Source organism: Paroedura picta, chromosome 4 (assembly GCF_049243985.1).
Source record: "Paroedura picta isolate Pp20150507F chromosome 4, Ppicta_v3.0, whole genome shotgun sequence".
Taxonomy (NCBI): Eukaryota; Metazoa; Chordata; class Lepidosauria; order Squamata; family Gekkonidae; genus Paroedura; species Paroedura picta.
In genome coordinates, this window is record NC_135372.1 from 76,982,246 (window position 1) to 76,995,512 (window position 13,267).

The 13,267-nt window shown below is 46.4% G+C and overlaps 1 long non-coding RNA gene across 20 annotated transcripts in view; it reads left to right on the forward strand.

The window, feature by feature from the left end:
- Positions 1–13,267, forward strand: part of LOC143835605 (uncharacterized) — a 106,933-nt gene that overhangs the window by 13,200 nt on the left and 80,466 nt on the right. For 18 of the 20 annotated variants that reach the window (XR_013230242.1, XR_013230250.1, XR_013230256.1 and 15 more), the window contains exons 2-3: positions 1,884–1,977; positions 3,515–3,757. This is a non-coding gene — a long non-coding RNA (uncharacterized LOC143835605). Of the gene's footprint in view, positions 1–1,817; positions 1,978–3,514; positions 3,758–4,718; positions 4,815–13,267 lie in introns of all 20 variants that reach the window. The other 2 variants (XR_013230254.1, XR_013230244.1) reach the window with 2 other exon arrangements.

Genomic DNA, 13,267 nt, shown 5'->3' on the forward strand with positions numbered 1-13,267 from the left:
ACAGAAATGTTTTGACTTTCAAATATAATGGAGCCAGGAAAGCTTGCACAGTGAGAATTATACCATCTGAAAAATTGCTCTTTCCTGCTGTGGGCCAAATAGTTGTTGCCAACCCAAAACACAGAAAAGTGAAGATATACCAGATTATCTAAAGCTGATGAAAGATGATGTCCTTTTTAAACAAACAAACATTTGAATCTATTGAAATTCTTTTCTAAAAATGTGCAACTCTATCTCAGTTAATTTGAAATCTGGCCATGCAGATGCAAAGGATAACTAGCATATGTTGTCCTGATGAGCTGCTAGAAGAAAACAATATTGCCTCCATCTTGATTAGGAGTAATGTGTTCTCAAAAAGGAGGGGGAAAGGACAAGATTAAAACAGATTAATTAAAACTCTCCGCCACATTGTTTAATATCTTCATATGCCTTCTGACCCAGCTGGTCTGGAATTTGGGGCCGAGTTGTCACCAATATGCAGATTATACCCAGATCTATCTTCTGATGGACAGCCACCTGGACTCCACCCTGGATACATTTGCCAGATGTTTGGAAGCAGTCGCTGGATGGTTGGAGCAGAGTCATCTGAAACTCAACCCCTCCAAGATGGAGGTTTTGTAGCAGGGCTGAAAGAGGAAAGACCAGGAAGTGTGCTTGCCCACCTTGTCTGAGGTGCAGCTTAACATCTCACCCTCAGCCAGGAACGGGCATGAACTTGAATGCCTCCCTGTCAGTGGAGACCCAAGTCACCAAAGCATGGTGGCCATTTTTTCACCTGTGCCAGGTGAGGCTGTTAGTGTCTTATCTGTCCTCAGACCACCTGGACACAGTGATCCATGCAATGGCCACCTCCAGGCTGGACTTCTGAAATCTGTTCTACACCGGCCTTCCCTTGTCCTTGACCTGGATATTGCAGCTGGTGCAGAATGCAGCTACTAGGGTCCTCAACAGGAATATATTGGGGGGGGGGCATATCCAGCGAGTATTGAGACAGCTGCATTGGTTACCAGTTACAGTCTGGATCAATTTAAAGGTTTAGGTATTAACCTTCAAAGCCATTTGTGGCCACAGCCCCACATATCTGCGGGGCTGCCTACCTCCTTGGCACCCCCTGGAGTGAGGAAGGGAAGGGAGGGGAAGACATTGGGAAACCAACAGGTAAGGGAAGAAATTGGAGGGGAGAAGGGGAGTTTGTGTGTGTATTTGTAAGGGAGGGAGGGGGGAGGAACCAAGGATGAGGTTGGGAAACCAACAGGTAAGGAGGGAGGGGGGAAGAGAAGGTAGTTTGTGTGTGTATGTGTGTTTGCAGGGGAGGGAGAGGACCCTGACCAAGTAGCCCCAGAGCAGGTATATGTCCCACATACTCTCTGAGAGTCAGACTGTCAACAGATATTTTTTCTTCTGAGTTTTTCAGAACTAGCTCACTTTCTCCATAGTCAATTCCATTAGCAATGCAGGGGGCCTCCTCCACCCCACCAAACAACCTCTTGAAACCACAGATTATAAGGAAAGAATGGATGGTGCTGCAGAATCTCTAATAAGTTCCTGGGTAACTGCAGGATTCCTTGAAACAAATTTTTAATAACATTTATCCAATCCTTCCTGCTATTTGAATTAATTGTATGTTTTTTGTACTGTTGCATGACATAGTCAACAGCTGCTGCCTATCTCTATGTAAGAAATAATGCATTGTGGTTCTTGCCATATCACCTAGTTGAATTGAGCGGATTTTCTCAAGTGGAGACATGGCCCAGATCCAAATATGATCAGACTATGAACTGTAAATGTAGAAGTTGATAGCTCTTGTTCTTCCTCAGCTTTCTTATTCCAAATTATAATGAATGAATGACTGCCCATCATAATTATCGAATTATGTCTAAAAGGAATCAGCATGACAGTTCTGAAACCCTTGAAGACAGAATCATATTTTCAGAAACAGATGGATTTAACACTGCAGATGGAATGCTAAGAGTACAGGTAATAACAAACTCAGTAAAGTGCTTTACCAAAGTATAATTGGAAGGTATTAATCACATACTGGTTCCTTCATTTCATCAAGTAGATTTTTAATTTTCATTAATCTTCTGCTTAGATTCCCACAAAGATCTCTATTTAGATTGTGTCTAACACTTGGGTGAAATATTTTTGAGACAGCTCAATGTTTAGTAAGGCATAACGAGAGGTGATGGCAGCAGATTCATGCATAAAAACTGGGTCTGCTTCCAAACAAAAAGGGGAGAAAAGTCTGACGAGGCCCGTTTCCCTTGTCCATGGTGTTGGAACTATAAGCACTGGAAATTAGCTATTGTTCTTCCTATGGAGTTTCAAAATGAAAAATTGTATTTAGAATAGAATCATAGAGTTGGAGGGGACCTCCAGGGTCATCTAGTCCAAACCTTTGCTCAATGCAGGAAAATCACAACAACCTGCTGGCACCCATAGTGACCCCAGTTCCATGCTCAGATGATGCCCCCCCCCCAGTCCAGAATCTCTGTCCAGTTTGGCCTGGAGGAAATTTGCCTCCCGACCCCGAAGTGGTGATTGGCATTACTCTGGGCATGCAAGAAAGGGCCACAAGAGCCAAGCACCAACACAGTCCCTCCTGCCCACCCACATACAATCTGTCTAAGTTCCCCGTATTTATTTACTGGGAGCAAAATGCCTGGAACTTGATAGTTTCTGGGTAAAAGTCACAATCTGTTGAAGAATTCAACTCTCTTCTCTCAGTCATGAGTAGTGCACTTACATTTGCCTCCTTCACCTTTCCTGCCATAGTTTGCAGATTCTGCAGAACCCAAATTAACATCTAGCTGATCTTTGTATGTTGTTTCTGCAAAGGACTGTATAGGCAATATTTTATACAGTGTGAATGCATTTATTGAACTAAACTTGTAGAAATATGCATAGTTAGGTATGTGCATAGAGAAGTTGGGTCCATTTTTCAGAGATACTGAATGCTCATTTAGCTATACCAGTTGCAGCTATTGTGTCAATTCCAGTTGGGTCAGTTCTTCACTCATCTTAATTGCTCAATTCCTTCAATTCTTATGTTAGAGATAGACAATATTACCAAGTCCTATGTAGGCTGAACTGTTCAAAGTCCAGAATGAGGCACTCTGGTCGTCAGGACTTGGCTTGGACCTAGTGTCAGCCATGGAGACACTAGGGTTCTCGCAATTTGTTGCCGGTCCCACATTAGGCCAGTCACACCCTCAATTTGATCTTTGGCACAGGCGTAGCAGTAGATCTGGTGGCGAATAACATCGTTCCATGGTCAGACCACTACGCCCTGAAGGCTCGACTGAGGATACCACGGTGTCCCCGTTTGGGTGACGGACAGATTTTAGTCCGCCCGCGGAGACTTATGGATTCCAAGACATTCTTGAATGCTCTGCGGGACCCGATGCCCTCTGGCATCTCATTAACAGTTTTAAATAATAAATAAATAAATAAAGATGTAATCTTGACAATATGCTCATTTTTCTTCATGCCATGCCCTTTTCCTTTATGAAAGATCATGCCAATTAATGATGAGCCACCGGAGCTGCTTCTGGGATTAAAATCAAATTTACAATGCCATGAAGAAGAGTTACCATCATTGCTGAAAATCTTTGCACAACAGCTGCTGACTGTGATGTCTCCAGGCTCATTTACATGATTGTTCTATTGTATGGAGTCATTCAAAAGAATGGCTTTGCAGTGGACAAATTTTCACAGCTTGATGTGACTCAAGGAACAATCTCCTATGTATACACTGGTAAGTAAGTGCTCACTTTCACAGTCTCTTCCAGATTTCCGTGTACTTTATTGTTTTCTCTGTTGCTCAACAGAAAATTTGATAGATGTTTATTAGTAACTATTTTCTTGAATTGAGTAAATTTCCAAATTGTGTTTTTAATTATTCAAAGGGGGGAAAATATAATTCCCCATGAGATCTCACCACACCACAAAGTTTCAATTGTTCATTGACTCCCCACCTTCCAATGTACCTTGCTCTTCTGTTGCCTCACAAAGTTGCTTCTTTCTCCAAATTAACAGTTTCACACTAAGGGCATTTCCGCACATTGTTAAAAATAGTGTTACGCTAGCTGAATGGTGTAGCGCTAAATACTATCACGACTCTTGGCCACTCCACACCTTTTTGCAGTCTCGCTCCGGTCTGCCACCTTTTTGCACTTTTTGCACTCCACAAGTGCTGCTGGAAATGGCAGACGAGAGCAACGTGGTTTATAAGTGATTCTCTTCCACCTGTCAATCAAGCCAGGCAGACAGTCCCTTTTCTCCATGTTTTAAAGGTCCTGTGATGCCTGCTTATTTTTTAAATTAATATTTCTCCATTCAAAAAGCACTATGCATCTATGATTAGATACATAATGCTTTTTGAACGCCACCCCTTATAGAATCACGAGTTTTGATATGCCTGATTTGGGAGGGGGGATTTTAGAGAGCCACACTTTGTGCTACAACTTTGAAAGAAAATTATTTCTGGCATCACCGTCACGCCTGTCCACCTATTCATTGCTCCAGGCTGTTCTTAATTTTTAAAAAGCACTTCCCATCTCCCAGAAGAAGGGAGAAGGAGGCAGGTGTGAGGGTGGGATATTGGAGGTGAAGGTAGTGCTCCTTCGCCTCCACACATTTCTTTGGCTGGTGACCTGCTGGTTGCTCTCCCTTAGCATGCACTAAATAGGGCAATCCACTTTATGCGATTCCCCTAGAGCTTTACAATGGAGAATGTAGCTGACCAATTACTGCCCAGATGCTGTATGTTGACAACGTCATGCAGAACGCCTGGCATATAGCATCTTCACAAGGTAAGTGTGACACTAAATTTATGGCATGCGGAAAGCTCCTAAGTTGCTCTTGCCTACATCTACAAGCGCTATTTTTTAATAAATATGAGCGAAGCTAAGAATGAGATGCTTTTGTATTCATGGGGTCATTATTCTAGGGTAATGTGCCCCAGTTGAAACATTCTCATTCTTCTTTCCACTGAATTGCTTGTCAGGAAGGTTTCACATGCATTTTTGCCATAGCAGCTAAAAGATAGCCAGTGTCAGGTATATGTAATACAGATGTCACATTCTTCACAACTAACTCATTTAGTATGTTGTTCACAACAAGATAACTTCAAAGGGTAACTCCAGGGAGGAATTACTGAATTAGAAGCCATCAGTAGGATTGACTATATGAGCAAAGGGTTAGTTAATATGGCTTTTAACTTATGTACATGAAGTAATTTATCTTGTTATTAGTAACTACAATCAGTGACACTGTACTTAAGTTGTATAATTTTGAGTTTTGCTTAGACAAGTCACAGTCTGCATCTCATATATTTTCTTTGCCTATATAAAACCTAAAAATCCTTTCCCTGACGTTGCCTCTTGACCCAGAAGTTGAGTGCCTTTGAATGTGGAGGTTCCCCTTACCTACTATGGCTAGTAGCCATTGATAGACTTATCCCCTATGAATCTAATCCTCATTTAAAGAAGTCTCTGCCTGTGGCCATCTTGAACCAGAAGAAGGGGAAATTAGCTTTAAAAGGGTTCCAGAAAGGAATAACATGAGACTTGGTCTATGTATACTAGAAGGGTAGATCTCATGGGGGTTAACTCACAATAAAATTATGAAGAGAGAGTGTAGGATAGTAATTTTAAATACAAATAAGTTTATTGTATACATAATTCAAGAAGTAAAAATGTAAAAAAACCTACATAAGCACCTGAGAACTAATTTTCTAAGTATTGCACACACACACACACATAAAGGGCAGAATTATAAAAGGTAGGAGGAAGGAAATTAGAATGTTTATGGGAAAGGACATACGGCCTGAAATCTTGGGTTTGAGGACAGGAGAGGTCCAGGGGCAAATGCAGCTGAGGTCCAAAAAAACAGAAAAAGAGGGAAGGGGGGAGGGGGACTGTATCACAATTGCAGGGGTATTCAGGTAGTTGAGAAACCTGGCACATTTTCTACTGAGTTCTGATGGCCTTTTTTATGGGGAAGGGCCCCATAGTTAGGCACAGGAACCTACTTTCTTGGGAACTTAATTGGCCCAAGATATGAAGCTTGAATTTGACTGGACAGTTTGAAGATAACTGCTGTCAAACTTTAGCAGGAAAAGGTGGGGAAAACATCTGTAAACCGCCCGTGGCGCCGCGGGCGCCACGGACTAAATAAGACAGTAAGGGGTTCTGGGGCGGGATGTGTCCGGGATGAGGAAGGGTCCAGATTGGACCCTTCCTCATGACAGACAATCAGAGGGACCAATCGGCAGGCGCGAAGCGCCTGCCGATTGGTCCCTCTGATTCCCGCCGCCAGCAACTGCGAGCCGCGCGCAGCGCGGCTCGCAGTTGCTCCTTTGCCGCTGGCCTGAAGCTGCGTCAGGCCAGGGGAAGGCTCCAGAGAGCCTCGGGTGGGGTGGGGGGGCGGCCGGCCCTCTCCTGGCTGCTGGAGCGGCTTCGCAGCGTCGGAGACGCTGCGCAGCCGCTCCAGCAGCCAGGAGACGGCTTCGGAGAGCGTCGGGTGGGGTGGGGGGGCGGCCGGCCCTCTCCTGGCTGCTGGAGCGGCTTCGCAGCGTCGGAGACGCTGCGCAGCCGCTCCAGCAGCCAGGAGACGGCTTCGGAGAGCGTCGGGTGGGGTGGGGGGGCGGCCGGCCCTCTCCTGGCTGCTGGAGCGGCTTCGCAGCGTCGGAGACGCTGCGCAGCCGCTCCAGCAGCCAGGAGACGGCTTCGGAGAGCGTCGGGTGGGGTGGGGTGGGGGGGCGGCCGGCCCTCTCCTGGCTGCTGGAGCGGCTTCGCAGCGTCGGAGACGCTGCGCAGCCGCTCCAGCAGCCAGGAGACGGCTTCGGAGAGCGTCGGGTGGGGTGGGGTGGGGGGGCGGCCGGCCCTCTCCTGGCTGCTGGAGCGGCTTCGCAGCGTCGGAGACGCTGCGCAGCCGCTCCAGCAGCCAGGAGACGGCTTCGGAGAGCGTCGGGTGGGGTGGGGGGGCGGCCGGCCCTCTCCTGGCTGCTGGAGCGGCTTCGCAGCGTCGGAGACGCTGCGCAGCCGCTCCAGCAGCCAGGAGACGGCTTCGGACAGCGTCGGGTGGGGTGGGGGGGCGGCCGGCCCTCTCCTGGCTGCTGGAGCGGCTTCGCAGCGTCGGAGACGCTGCGCAGCCGCTCCAGCAGCCAGGAGACGGCTTCGGAGAGCGTCGGGTGGGGTGGGGGGGCGGCCGGCCCTCTCCTGGCTGCTGGAGCGGCTTCGCAGCGTCGGAGACGCTGCGCAGCCGCTCCAGCAGCCAGGAGACGGCTTCGGACAGCGTCGGGTGAGGTGGGGGGGCGGCCGGCCCTCTCCTGGCTGCTGGAGCGGCTTCGCAGCGTCGGAGACGCTGCGCAGCCGCTCCAGCAGCCAGGAGACGGCTTCGGAGAGCGTCGGGTGGGATGGGGTGGCGGCCGGCCCTCTCCTGGCTGCTGGAGCGGCTTCGCAGCGTCGGAGACGCTGCGCAGCCGCTCCAGCAGCCAGGAGAGGGCTTCGGAGAGCGTCGGGTGGGGTGGGGGGGCGGCCGGCCCTCTCCTGGCTGCTGGAGCGGCTTCGCAGCGTCGGAGACGCTGCGCAGCCGCTCCAGCAGCCAGGAGAGGGCTTCGGAGAGAGTCGGGTGGGGTGGGGGGGCGGCCGGGCAGGGCTTCAGAGAGCCTGGGGGGCGGGGGCCGCCGGCCTTCTGGCTGCCGGAGCGGCGAACGCGCCGAAGAGCCGCCGCCCGATCTCAGTTCGCCCCGTTGACCAGTCGGCCCAACTTCGTCGCCAAAACACTGAGCCCCAATGACCAGCCACCACGGGAGCCCACACCCTGCTTGCCAATGCAAGCAGAATGGCGCCGCATAGCTGCACCCCATCCTCAAAAATGGCCCCTCTGGACGGTAAGCTCCCTCGCCTCTTTCTGCCTAATTGGGCAGCACGCCGCACAACAAGCTGCATTATTGATTCAGAAGCCTTCAAGATAAAAACTAGATGCTGTTCGTTTTTTTAAAGTTGGAAGACAGGACAAGGATTACTTGGATTGAATAAATAACGCTGTCTTACCCACATCAAGCCTTGAGAGGTGCCTGACAGAGCACAAGTTCAAACAAGGAAGTTATTTGCCAGGTAGTAGACCCTGAGTGCTGCTCCACTACCAAACAATCAGAAGACTTCTGACAAACTGCAAGCACTTAATAACATTTGCTTGCCAACTGCTAATTACCCCTTTGAATGATTCAGTTATGCCTGCTACTAGATAATTAGTTTAGTCATTTATGGCTGCACGTCCGCTTCCACGGGCCCCTGCCAGCACCCCCCAACCCACACTCACTGCTAGCGCCCATTGCATTTAGAACTGCAATGGGCTTGATTACTAGTTTATTATATTTATATACCACTCTTCTAAGGGCTCAGGGCAGTTAGAATCATAGAATCATAGAGTTGGAAGGGGCCATACAAGCCATCTAGTCCAACCCCCTGCTCAACGCAGGATCAGCCCTAACCATCCTAAAGCATCCAAGAAAAGTGTGTATCCAGCCTTTGCTTGAAGACTGCCAGTGAGGAGGAGTTCGCCACCTCCTTAGGCAGCCTATTCCACTGCTGAACTACTCTGACTGTGAATTTTTTTTTCCTGATATCTAGTTTATATCATTGTATTTGAAGTTTAAACCCATTACTGCGTGTCCTCTCCTCTCCTCTGCAGCCAACAGAAACAGCATCCTGCCCTCCTCCAAGTGACAACCTTTGAAATACTTAAAGAGGGCTATCATGTCCCCTCTCAACATCCTTTTCTCCAGGCTGTACATTCCCAAGTCCCTCAACCTATCTTCATAGGGCTTGGTCCCTTGGCCCCAGATCATCTTCGTCGCTCTCCTCTGTACCCTTTCAATTTTATCTATGTCCTTCTTGAGGTGAGGCCTCCAGAACTGCACACAGTACTCCAGGTGTGGTCTGACCAGTGCCGTATGCAGTGGGACTATGACATCTTGTGATTTTGATGTGATGCCCCTGTTGATACCGGCCAAAATGGCATTTGCCTTTTTTACCACTGCATCACACTGCCTGCTCATGTTTAGTTTACAATCCACAAGTACTCCAAGATCTTGTTCACACACAGTGTTACCTAGAAGCGTATCCCCCATCCAGTAGGCATGCTTTTCATTTTTCTGACCCAGATGCAGAACTTTACACTTATCTTTATTAAATTGCATCTTGTTCTCATTTGCCCATTTGCCCATTGTGTTCAGATCTCGTTGAACTCTGTTATTTGGTCAAAAAAGGAAACCAGGTTGGTCTGGCAGGACCTGTTGGAGACAAATCCATACTGACTTCCTTGGATCACCAAATCGTCCTCCAGATGTTTGCAGATCGCTCCCTTTAATATCTGCTCCATTATCTTCCCCACAACAGAGGTCAGACTCACTGGTCTGTAGTTTCCTGGGTCATCCTTCCTCCCTTTTTTGAAGATCAGAATAACGTTTGCTCTCTTCCAGTCCTCCGGGACATCTCCAGTCCTTAAGGAGGTCCCAAAGATGATGGACAAGGGCTGTGCAAGTTCTCTGGAAAGTTCTTTGAGCACTCTCGGGTGCATTTCATCCGGCCCAGGGGATTTGAACTCATCCAGTGCAGCTAAATGCCTCTCAACAACCTCTCTATCCATGTTAACCTGCCACCCAGACACTATCCTTTGGCTACTGCCATCTCTAGATGTGCCTAAACCCTTTGGCCTGTGGGAAAAAACAGATGTGAAATAGGCACTAAGCCTTTCTGCTTTCTCTGCTTTCTTCCGTTAGAGTTTGTCCATCCGCACCCAACAGTGGGCCTATTGCCTCCTTTATTTTACGTTTGCTCCTCACATAACTGAATAATCTTTTCTTGTTACAATGGGCTTCCCTAGCCAATGTTAGCTCACTCTCAGCTTTGGCCTTTCTGATGATTGATCTGCAGTGCCTATTAACCTGTAGGTACTCTTCTTTAGAGCTCTGTCCTTCCCTCCATTTCCTGAACATTTCCGTTTTCTTTCTTAGTTCCTCTTGAAGTTCTCTGTTCATCCAAATAGGCTTCTTAGAGCTCCTGCAGTGTTTTCGTCTTTCTGGGATAGTCATTGATTGAGCATGCAATAGCTCTTGTTTGAGTAGTGCCCACCCTTCACATGCTCCCTTTCCTTCCAGGATTCTCGTCCATGGTATGACACTCATCTTGTCTCTGAGTTTATTAAAGTTTGCCCTATGAAAATCCAACATCCATGTCTGGCTACAAGCTTCCTTGGCTCTCCATCTCAAAAGGAATTCTATGAGGACATGGTCACTTCCCCTTAGGGTCCCCACCTCCTTCACCTCATCCACCAACTCTTGCCTGTTGGTCAGTATTAAGTCCAGTATGGCTGAACCTCTTGTGGGTTCATCTACCATTTGATAAATGAAATTGAGTTTACATAGAACAGAACAAGAACAATACAGATAGATTAACAGTAATGAATTAAGTGAAACAACAAGCAACATGGAACAGTAGAAAAATGTGGGAAACATTAAATTAACTCATACTGAGATCAGTGGGTTGGATGGAATTATTGTGGGTGCCATAGGAGGGGGCTCAGGAGGAGAGCCCTTGGGAAGTGATGGCATGGGTCGACTTCAACCAAATGCCTGGTGGAGGAGACCCCTTTTGCAGGCCCTGCAGAACTGTTCAAGTTCCATCAGGGTCCTGATCTCCTCTGGGAGCTCGTTCCAGTTTTAGGTTCATGCCCATCTCCAGTTGTACAGCCTCCTAGGAATTTGTTTCTTTAATTTATTACCATCACCTGTGTGATATCCCAGGCTGTAATAGTTCTTATCCTAAACTCTTCTGATCCAACGATGTGGGAAAGGGTTCTTTTACATACCTCTTAGTAAACTGGAAATCTTTCCTTCTATAGGTAGAATGACAAACAATGGAGGGGAGAAAACACCTGTTCCATGCTGTGGTGTCAGTGGCAAAATTCCTTCCAGAGTATTTGATCCACTTTGAGTAGAACAGAGTAAATAATGAATTCTCTGTCAGAATTCTGTGACGTGGGACCAAGTAGTTCCATATATCTCCTCTTGAGGCTTAATCTGTTGATCCATTAACCCTTCAACTACTACACCATACAGGATCTCTTTTATTTGAAAGGCCTGTTAAAAAGAAGATGTGTTCTAGAGGCACTGTAGCAAATATAAGCATGTAGGATAATACAAATACTGTTGACTGTTTCACAATGGCTTCTCAGACTACAATGATCTGCTAACTTCATCTTTGCAGGTGTAGTTAATTCAGCAGTGAAAGAGCAATTCACTAGTGCACTAACATTTGATTGTCTATTTGATGAGTCAGCTTTGATTTTGCTTGACTTAAGTTTGACGTTTAAGGACCTTCTAAGCATTTTCGTCTGGTGACTACAAGGTAGTAGGAATGTTTTATAGATGTGAACAGTATTTTGCACTGTAGTCAGCGCTACAGAAACATATCTAAGGAAGTACCTTCAATTTTTCACATGTCGTGCCTGAAAATTAGCCAGTCAGCATCTTTAGCTGCTGATGAACCTTTAAATTAAAATATTGCATGCACAATTCATCCAGAGCCAAGTGCTTTGAATTCCATTAATTTAAGTTGCAACAATTGACTACATCTTTAAACTTTGCTACATAAATGAATGGGCCACAAATAGTCCTTTATATGAATGGCATTCTACTGTACAAGATGCTCCTCAGTTTTTACATTCACAGAATCAGAATCACAGAGTTGGAAGGGACCTCCAGGGTCATCTATTTCAACCCCCTTCAGAATGCAGGAAATTCACAACTACCTTCCCACCACAGTGACCCCAATTTCATCCCCAGATGATTACCCCCCAAAAAACACCCTGAATCCATGGCTAGTCGGGCTTGGAGGAAATTTGTCTCCTGACCCCAAAAATGGCAATCAGCATTTCTACAAGAGCCAAGCATGGACACAATCCCTTCTGTCCAGCCACTTACAATCTGCCTAAAATCACAGGATCAGCATTTCTAAGAGGTTGCTATCTAGCCTCGGCTTAAGCTCCCCAAGAAGGAGAACCCACCACCACCTGAGGAAGCCTGTTTCACTGAGGAACCGCTCTGTCAGGAACTTCTTTAAGATGCTTATTTGTAAAAGAGCAATACAGACTGGATTTATGGGTACTTCTGGAATCCATTCTATACTGCTGTTAATTTATTTTCTTTGTGTAAGGAGACTGTGCCTTCTCAGCTGGCTTTCTATGTTTTCTGGACTTGCTTTCTCTCTTTTTTGCCCCAGTCCATTGTAGTCTACACTTCTGCTTCCTTCTTCCTTTATCTCTTCCTTTCAGTTATACTAAGCCAGTTATACTAAGCGTTCCTAGCAAGATACCCACCAAGTTGAGGACATGGGTTAAAGGTGAGTCAGTTCATTGTTTCCAGCATTGTTTCCTTGTATCACTAAATCTTTTCCTATATCTCCATTGCTTCTCCAGACTGATGCTGGGCAGACAATCTATACTACTACTCATTAGACCTCAGGAGATCATTCTTCACAAAAACAGCCTGGAGCATAATAGAGCCTCCATCAGTTTTTCTTCCTCTAAGACTAGAAATTACCTCTTTTTGCATTTTACTGTTCTGTTCCTTGACCAAATCTCATGATCATGACTACAAGGACAGAACCATTGCTGCTGCATTTATCTCCTGAACTCTCTAGCTATTTATCTTAAGAATTTGAAATGCAGCCAATTGTACACAAATATTCAGGAAAGGAGCTCTGTCCTGAGAATACATTTTCCAAACTCTTGTTAAATAATATATCTCTGTCTTGAGAACCAGAACTGAACATGTCAGAAGAATACAGGGTCCTTGGTGTGCTCTTATTTTCTAAAACTGTGTTCTGTAAGATCCCTAGTGATGCTGCCTTTTCCTGGCGTTGACTGTTTTGCATTTTTATTTCAGATGACTAGCTGTTCTCATATATGGGAGAGAATTAACTCCTTAATTGAGAAAATACAGAATTGAGTACTTTGGAAAAACACTTTGCTTGTACATACTGTGGTCTAGCCATTTAACTTATAAGGAAATATCCTGGTGGACCACTGCCCTATGGGCTGGATGGCAGCCAAGAGCAAATGGAGCCAAGCCCAAACCACTCTGCCAGTGCCCCAGCAGCAACCTGGCCCAGACCCATCAGGGATAATAGTGATCTGTGTCAGATGACCAATTGCTTACTGTCACACTGGCATTCATTTGTGGGAAGAGGCAATGGGT